Genomic DNA, 9,583 nt, shown 5'->3' on the forward strand with positions numbered 1-9,583 from the left:
GTTCTCACACAATGAACCCTTTCCCCAGTCCTTGATGCTATTCTAATAATAAAGTATATTCACAGGCATAATGTCTCAAACCTCTCGTCCTTGTGCTCCAGAGACTAGGGAAGAGAGACTGCTTCCAGTTTCAGACCACTATGTTCTTCAGGGAGGCTTAGTCTCAAAAACCTTAAATAGATATTTAGAAGATAGATAGATGATTGATAGGTAGGTAGATAGAAAGACAGACTGACGGACAGACAGAGCACACATAGAAGAAAGTAGCCACTGAAAGCTTTGTCATTTTAGGTTTTAGAAGAACAGTTTTTAGAGGTAGTGTGGGACCTTTTTTCGATTGTTGCTGATCGAGACTCTTAATAATGTACTATTTTAGTAACTTTGCTCCTATGGGCTTGGTTTACAATATGTGTCCTTGCAATGATAATTAGATCTGGGATTGATGGCTTTTCATAGCAGCAACATGCACGCAGGAATAAAATGTATTACACAATATATCAGTGTATGAATTTGAAATAAAAATTTAACAATCCGGAGCCTGGATTTTGCTGGGAAACTCAAAGAACAATTTCTCCTGAAGACTGTTTGTAAGAGTAAACAGATTGCTCCCATTTTGCCTTGTGAGCGGTAAACCAGGATACATGACCTTACTTTCAGTAGCCACTGTTGATGCTCTTCAGTGCTTGCACCTACAGCATCAAGATTAGAACATTAACGTTTTGCTTTCTTCTCTGGAGGGTATCACACTGAAGAATACTGTTGAACTTTCTTTTTGGATTCTGTTTCTGTTTGTGTATATCACTTACACATGTGAAACATTCGACTCTCAGATATTGTTAATGCTGTCAGTGCGAACAGGCGATTTCTGAGGAGTGCATTTTGTTCTCTTTGGTGAAGGTTATTTTTCTCTAGCTCTGTCTCCTCATATAAAGACTTCTGATCCATTATCTCTTGACCTTTTCCTGCTTTTTACATCTTGAGAATTCCGAGATGACTTTCTACTGCTTTTCAGTAAAAGCACGTTATTTATTGAGAGATTTTATACTTTGTTCATATTGTAAACAATGTTCTCTGACATTTCTCAGTAAAATATCTTCATATATTACTGTCAACAAATGATTAACCAGGAAATTTGAGATAACTTGAAACGGATTCATCTGCCACAGTACTTTAAATTATATAAGTATAAAAACTAATAGTGCTGATTATCACAAAAGTTCAAACTTCAATTTTATCAAATTTTCTTTTGGTTATTATAGTCCATCCTTGGAAGCATTTTAGGTACTTGTTTGTTTTTCAGTTTAGTCCTATGATGTTAATCACGAAATAATTACAAATAAAACTTACTAAATTAGATGGCTATTCTCTATCCAAAAACCAAAGAACTCAGTCATATAACAAGTTTAATGTCAAATATTCATAAGAAACATCGCCAAAATTTGAATTAGAATATTCAATATGAAATACTTTTGTATATAATTAACACTAAACCTGTATCAAAGGTGCTTTCTATTTTAGAGGTTCTTTAATTGATTTATTTTTGCTTTCAAAAGCATGTTCATCATTTTATCTCAATACTATTACTAGTCCACTACTAATATTGTAGTTTAAAAACGTGAAAGTGTTTCAAATTTTAATACAGGAAAAATTTGAAAACAATCAATAAGTTAGCTGAAATATATGTTCAGCAGTTCACTAAATAATTATCTAATATTAGTAGGATGCTAATTTAAAATGGAACTAGAAAAATCAACAAGAAATCTGAAAATATAAAGTTATAACTGAAATTATTCTTTGTTTCTGGTTTTTTTTTTTTTTTTTTTTTTTTTTTTTTTTTTTTTTTTTTTTTTTTTTTTTTTTTGCTACTTGTCTCTACAAATTGATGCTAACACTTCTTGAGATTGAGTCATTCACATTTGTCTCCATGAAAGCTGTCCTTTTTAGATATGTAAGCCCATCATTCCATTTTTCTTTTCTTCTTTGACAAATTAGTTATAGTTGACTATGATAAAATTAATGAAACCCCAAGTTTGCTTTAAATATCCTTAACAGATGTCTTACATATATGAATTATGAACTGGCCTATACTCAGATAAAAAACTTTCAATTTTAATGTTGGAATTAGTAATAGATTTTGAAGCAATGAGTAGCAAATTTAAATGGAAATATCAAGCCCTTTCTTGAGAGAAAAAATATAAAGTTTAAAGTACTGCTGAGATAGAAAGCATTCACAAATAAGAGGTGGTATTCATTGCATATATAACTGTGAGGATTTTTCTTTTAAAAATAAGAAAATAGACTTTTAGAGTGGGGATTCTATCATAAAATGAACTCCATAACAATACATTTTATGGAATTTTACTTGAATTTATCAAGTAAATAGAATTTTTGAAAAAAAAAAGTATTAAAAGGCATGACAAATAACTTCCTAAGAATAAACAGACTTAGGATCTATATGTGGGAAAAATCTACAGTCTAGGTGTTATGCAGAATAGAAATGAAGTATTTTGAAATTCATGTGCAAATAACAGAAATAAAGAAATTATAGTTCAGCTCATTTAATATGATCTTAGAGGAATACATTACTGAAAGAATTACTGACTATCACATAGAGCTAAAGTAACGAAACTTCTAAGACAATAAGAAACTGTTTACCTTCACAAAACCAATATTCTGTGTGCTGCCAGTTTAAATTTTCTTTGCATATTTGATCCGAAATTTTGAAAAATTAGCATGTATTGATTTTAATTATTGGGTGAGACGAATGAATCAAAATCAGAGAGATTCCTTATATTTCAAGTGCACCGGATCTGACAGCCACACTTTAAATAATTATTATTAAGCTTGTGAATACTTTCAACTTAGGTCAAATAGTTCATGTCACAATTACACTTACACTACTCTGTTCAGCAAAAGAACATGGTGGATAGTTAAGAAATTTAAACACGTATACTGAGATCCCATTAATAATTTCTAGTCTTCAGATTTGCTCTAAATATTTTACATGTCTTATATATAATCAGAGACCTAAAGTACAACCAATTTCTAACATTTACATCAAGTTTTACCTAGATTTAATGAAAACTAGTTATCCCTCCCTGATTTCATCATATAATCTAATATATGCCTTTTAAATAGGTAACAAGGTCAAACTTTATTTAATGTCCACATATTGAACTATGGATTGAGCTACTCAGGAAGCAATAAATGTGGATAAAGATTATTCATGAATGTACACATATGGACGAAATTAAGTGATTATTCTCTAGTTGTTTAAAAATCACTTTAAAAGAAACATTTATTCAAAAAATGAGGAACAAGAAGCAGAGGGGACATATGCAGGGTGTGAATGGTCCTGCCTCGGGAACATATACAGGGTGTGAACGGTCCTGCCTCGGGAACATATGCAGGGTGTGAACGGTCCTGCCTCGGGAACATATGCAGGGTGTGAACGGTCCTGCCTCTCCTTCCCCATCCTCACAGAATCTACATTTCTAGATGATATGCCTCTGATTTTACATGTTAGTGGTCTTGACTTCATTGGGCTTTATGAACTCAAAAGAGTGATTTTAAATGTACTTTTGCCCACAAAAGTGTTCTAAGTATATTTTCTAAATATTACCATAGTGATCAGAAAATACTATGATAGCTCAGTTCAGGATCTGGCAGGAATCTTTACTGCACAAGAAAATTAACTGTGAATGCCGTAGATTGAGATCCATGGCAAAATCAGTTGGTGAGAGTTTATATTCTGGGTCACACAGCAATATTTACTCTTTGCATGATAATAATAATAAGAAGAAGAAGAAGAAGAAGAATAATAAGAATAATGCTTCTTCACTTTAGATGCAAAGTCCAGAGAACTGGTACTTACCTACAACTTTTAAAATATTCATACTCGACTATAGAAAGTAAATTGATGTTTTAAGGCTTTCTTGGAGTAGTCAAAGTCATGTTTAAAAGCTGTATAAATATCCAAACACTAGCCAGGCTGCTATTTCAAGGCTACTCTTTTCTCTAATATTATCAAGCAGTGACCTCATTCCTCTTATTTTATTTTATATTTTAATTATACCACTCCATGCTTTTGGAATCAACTTCCTGGAAAGAATTACTATAAAACCACAGTTATTATAATAGTTCAGGACTGGAACTCTACTAAATATTTCCTTTTCACTAATTTGGTATCAGTTTTTTATATAAAAAAGTCTCCACTGATAACATTTAAATAAAGGTTCTGCGAATAAGGAAAGTAGCTTTTTTCTTGCTGTGAAAAACAAAAGTTCCTTTTTTTTCCAATTGTTTTTGTTTCTAAATTGCATTATAAGTGACTCATATATGAAGTTTCTATGCAGAGTTGTTGTATTTTTTTCATAAATGAACAAATTGTTAGGGCATCAGATATATCACATATATCTATAGATAAATGCCCTCAAAGGTAGAGGTAGAACCACACAGTTCCTCACAGAAAATCCTTCTAGATCCTTGGGCTTTAAAGAGAATTTTGGAAGGAACAATAAAGTGCAGTCTATCGTAGAGTACTACATAGATGGAACTCTACTTATATTAGAAATATATAGATGCATATACAGAAGTATATATGATTGCAATCTACATATTCATATTAACATAAAATATCTGCATGTATGTTTACCTGTAAATATAATTAAGCAACATTTTTAGTAGAATTTCATACAATAAAATGTAGGTGGAAATGATCTCCATACATCAACAGTATTTGTGACAAGTACAAGATGAAATTAAAGATTTAATTAAAATAGTGAGTGCTAAAATTTGACACTGTCATTTGAAGTAAACCTTGGGATCCCTATTGTTTCTGCTGAGGTTTCTCATTCAAGATATATTTGTAATTATTTCTGCTTATGTCTAATATAAGTTTTACACAGATATTGCAGTATTTTTCATATATATGTATATATATAAACATACACATACATACCTTACACACACACACACACACACATACATTGTTGAAACTTTTTAATAGGAATGATAGGATCCACATACTTCTTAAAATTCACACTTTGTATGTGTGTTTTTTCTAACAATTGGAAGTGAAAGCCGTGTCTAGTCAGAATTTATACCTGGACCAATCCAACAGGAAGTTGATAAGAAAGAAAGTAAAGGTACAAGGTTTCAACTTTTGCTTCACCATCATTGACTGATAAAGCATTATTATTTTACAAGACAGCTTAATGGCAAGAAGGCAGAAATTGCAGTTTTTCCCAATCTCTCAGTCTCTTTATATGTTTGTAGAAAATTAATTCACTTGAAATATTTTTAAGTCTAAGCTCAATTGCTACCTTCTTACAGTGCTTGAAGAAAATTATGTAATATGGCTAAGTTAGGCTAAAGCTAATTTGAAAAAATAGATTGAAATATATAAGTAATGCATAAAATGAAAAAATTCTATATATCAGACTTGATGATTCCCAAGTTCCAACAATTGTCAAGAGTTTTAATTTAGAAAGTAAAGGTTTGTTTTAATTTTAAAGACTGTTTAACAGATATCCATGCATGATTGTTGTGATTTCCAAATAAAACTTTAAAATTAATGACTAAGCTTTTCATAAATGTAGCTCTTAGTGTTACTTTATGTGTCACAGTACAAGCTAACTTACATGTATTTTATGAATTCTCTGTGTATGTCCATATTCGTGCTATACTGTGCATTAATTAGTCCATTGCCTCTCCCATAAACCTAAAGCTAGTTTCTGTGGGGTTACCACTTTATTATATGAAGATGGTACTAAACTATGACTTTTCATAAAAACTTTTGGAATATCATCTATTTCCAAAACCATTGTGATTCAATTTCATCATTAATAGTGCAGATACAGATGAACATAAATGCATCTGGTTTTCTTAGAAGATAATCATAATAATTATAGCAATCATATAAGAACATGTTGCCCTATTTAATGAAAGGAACAATAATGTTAGTAGCTGTCTTTTAAATTTCCAGGCAGATTTATTATATTTAAGGTAGTTAACAGATTTAGTAATGATAAGAAGTTAAACTTTCAGCATCTTTCTCTGAAGCCCTTCTGTTCTCTGCTGTGTGAGGAACTTAAATTTTAGATAGCTTGTTTAGGAATAACTACATTTATTTTATCTCTGTGGTATGAGTCAAGATAAGACTAGATTCTTGACAAAGCTAGCTACATTATTAATTGAGTTCCAAGCTCTCTTGATATTGTGTGACTCTACCAGAAATACAGTCCCAGGGATGTACAGTTAGGGGTTATTCAATTAGCTCATGAATTAGATGCAATCACATGTATTTTGAGACAAACATGAACAATGGAAAGCACATCTAACTCAAATGATTGCTTGTAGTAATTTTCTGAAGGTGTTATGCCTATCTTTCTGTTCTGTAAAATATTTTAAGTGTATAACCTTTTAATTACTAAATTATGATTCTTAAATAAGATTTAATTGGTATGTTTCAGGCTACTTAGACATAATACTGTACCACACTGTAATATACTGTCTATGAAGATACTGGTCGTGGTGGAGTTGACTAAACACAAAACCCAGCCTTGAGTGCAATGGCCCTTGACTTTGCTTAAGCCTTTCCTGCTCTCCCTGTAAAATGGGCAATGCATTTTTTCTCAATTGTATGGTTATTTTCTCAGATGCCTTCCTTGGGATAAAGTTTTAAAAATATATGTAGGCTCTATTATCCTTGCTACATAAAGTCAGTAAACATGGACTTTGGGAAACACTTGCCTTGCTATTTGAAGACTTTCTTGGTGTGGTCAGACCACATACGTTTCAATTTTTCTATAATTCTAGAGAAAGAATAACATTAATTCAGTATAATCACTACAAAGCTACAAAGTTCTGTTAACTTTTCAACTATTTTAGGAAAAGCATATCCCTCCCTATTGAAGTTTACAAAACAAAAACTTAGTTGTATTTAGCCTGATAATATTTATTTGCTTTTAGGTACAAGTTTACACATACACACATACACACACACACACACACATAAACACACATGCACACGCACACCCTATGTCTTTAAACATCACTCACATCATGCCAAAAGTGCATTGTTTTTAATGGAGTTATTATTTGTCATAATCTATCACCTTGGAAGTGCCTGATACTTTCATATGAATAAATCCAAGTGTACTTCAGTCATATTTTGGTGGATTTGTTATTGTTTCACAAAACAAAAGATCACAGAAAATCCTGTGTTCCTGATAAAGCAAATATATATATATTTGGGGAATATATATATTCCCCAGCAAAGTGATTTAATCAGGAAAAATGAGTGTTAGGTTTGTTCTAGAGCCATTTTTTCCATTGCTCCATCTGCTGGATGTGACTACATCTCCTGCAGCAAGTGAGAACCTCTCAAACTAACATGAATTAATTCAGCAGGTGGCTTCAAAAGGCTCAAGAATATGGCTTGTGAAACTTATATTTGTGCATTTTGGGGGGAGGAGGAGATTCTGTAAGAGTTCCTATTTTATAGCAAAGGGGGGAAACAATATAATCTCAGGGAAGATACACTTCACAGTAGGTGAAGTATTACAGACAAGAGAGAGGCTAGTCTGCAGGCTTGAACACTGTCTCCACTAAACTGAATTCTCTGGCAGGTCCTAACGCCTCCCCTAACCCAGAAATGAAAATCATACGTAAAATAACTTTTTAAAGCATTTTAAAACATGACGGAAACACAATATCACAAAAGGTAATCAAGACTCTCAACAGAATTAGCCAAGTGATTGGGTGCCATTCTCTTACTGACCCCGCGGCGTCTATGCAGGCAGCTCTTGAGTCGCACGCTTGGACAAGGCAGCCTCAGTTTTCCGTCTTCTCCCAGTCACAGACAGGACAACAAGCAGCTGCTGCCACCAGCCAGGCCGCTCTCCCTGCCGCCACCGCTACTGCTGCTTCCAAACCGCGGTTGCCGCTACTGCAAAGAAAGGGTTACTCCTCCTCCCCGCGAGTCAAGCGCCTGCAAACTTCCCCGGGTTTACACGTAGGGTTTCCCGCAAACTTGTAAGCCCTTTCCTGCAGAAGGGCCCAGGAAACCTTTAACAAGCCTCCCAGGCAATAGCATCACAACCAACATCACCACCAGAAGGTAAGAGCTGCGATTCTACCCGAAAGGCAGTCTTCATTCAGACGGGAAGAAACGCTTGCAGCACCAACTGCCCCCATTCGGTTCCTATCAGCAAATTTACCAGCGTGAGCAGTCGCCACTTGCCACCAGCTAGTATGAAGGTGGAGGTAAAGTTTTGACGAACGGTGACCATCCCTGGAAAGGAAAGCACCTAGACAGCTACCTCCCCACGCGGGCTGACTGAGAGGAGATTCCTGAAGGAAAAGTGTCACATACCTTTCTCTGGTTGCCAGGGTGCTAGCCCAGGACCCCGAGAGTCCGCGATCTGTCGGGGCGAGCGTCCAGCCCTGGCCGTGAGGCTCCTTCCCAGGTTGACCGGAGACGCTGCCGCCGCTGCGCCCGGGCGCGGGGCCGAGCAGCCTGCGACGCGCCAAGGGCGCCGGGCACTGCCAGTCACTTGGCCCAGAGAAGTTGGGCAGAGCCTCCGTGGCGAGCCTCGGTCACCGGGGAGAGCAACACGTTTAGTTTGAACTTTCCAGCTCCAGTCCCAGCGAATACACACTCACGCACACACACGCGCGCGCAGAGAGCCTGTCACAGGCGAGCGGACTGGCACCGGTGGCTCTCTGGCCGCGTCTTTCTCTCTCCCTCGCTCTTATTGGCGCGGAGGTTATTGTTTTATTTATTTATTTCCTCCTCTTGGCTCCATCCCCCCGCCCCGCATCTCCCGCCCTGCCTTCATCCCCTCCCTCTCCTCCCCACTAAGTGTCTCTGAGCCCAGCGGTGGCTGTCGCTCCAGCTGCGGCGCTGAGGGCTTGCTGGCAGGTTCCCCCCACCCCCCAACCCCCTTGTGCAGGCGCGGAGACCTAGGCGCCCTGGGAGGGCGGGGCATCAGGAGGGAGAGGACACCCAGGGGGCTCTGCTTGCTGTGGAGGAGGCGACCAGTGTCAGTGGAGGTGAAGGGACTTCTCTTCGGATTCCCTGGGACAGTGCTGCCTGCAACCCCACTGGCGAAAAGAGAGAAGCTGGTGATCGCTGCGCAGAGACTCTCCGCTCTGGTGGTGGATGCGCCTGAACCGCGGCTGCCTCTGTAAGGGCAGAAGCACCGGCTCCAAATGGGAGCCGGAGATCCGGCTCACTCACCAGCGGCTGGACTGCTATCCTCCTCCAGGGCGTCCCCAGACCCCAGAGGGTTGCTCTTGTTCCCAAGCGGGCTTTTAGCCTCAGGCAATACTTGTGGTCATTTTTGTAAATGGTGGTTCAAGTGTATGTAGTTAGGCTTCCACACTTCCCTGCCTGTCGCTTCTCTTACTTTCGGAAAGGTGCCTTCCACCCTCAGGTGCAGCACCCATCCTTGGGATGGCCTAACCCTTCAGCCTCCGTGCTCAGTCAGTCTGGGACTCCTTACACTCCATTCCAAAGGGACCCACAAGATCTGATCCGGAGTGCAATGTCTTTGGGGCTATCGCCGGCCTCCAAACT

The 9,583-nt window shown here is 37.2% G+C and overlaps 1 long non-coding RNA gene across 2 annotated transcripts in view; it reads right to left on the minus strand.

The window, feature by feature from the left end:
- The window catches only part of LOC116069267, a 1,149,691-nt gene extending 1,140,483 nt beyond the window's left edge, over positions 1–9,208 (minus strand). For both annotated transcript variants that reach the window (XR_004109948.1, XR_004109947.1), the window contains exon 1: positions 8,378–9,208. This is a non-coding gene — a long non-coding RNA (uncharacterized LOC116069267). The remainder of the gene's footprint in view (positions 1–8,377) is intronic.
- Positions 9,209–9,583: the final 375 nt, after the last annotated feature.

Source organism: Mastomys coucha, unplaced genomic scaffold (genome assembly GCF_008632895.1).
Source record: "Mastomys coucha isolate ucsf_1 unplaced genomic scaffold, UCSF_Mcou_1 pScaffold22, whole genome shotgun sequence".
Taxonomy (NCBI): Eukaryota; Metazoa; Chordata; class Mammalia; order Rodentia; family Muridae; genus Mastomys; species Mastomys coucha.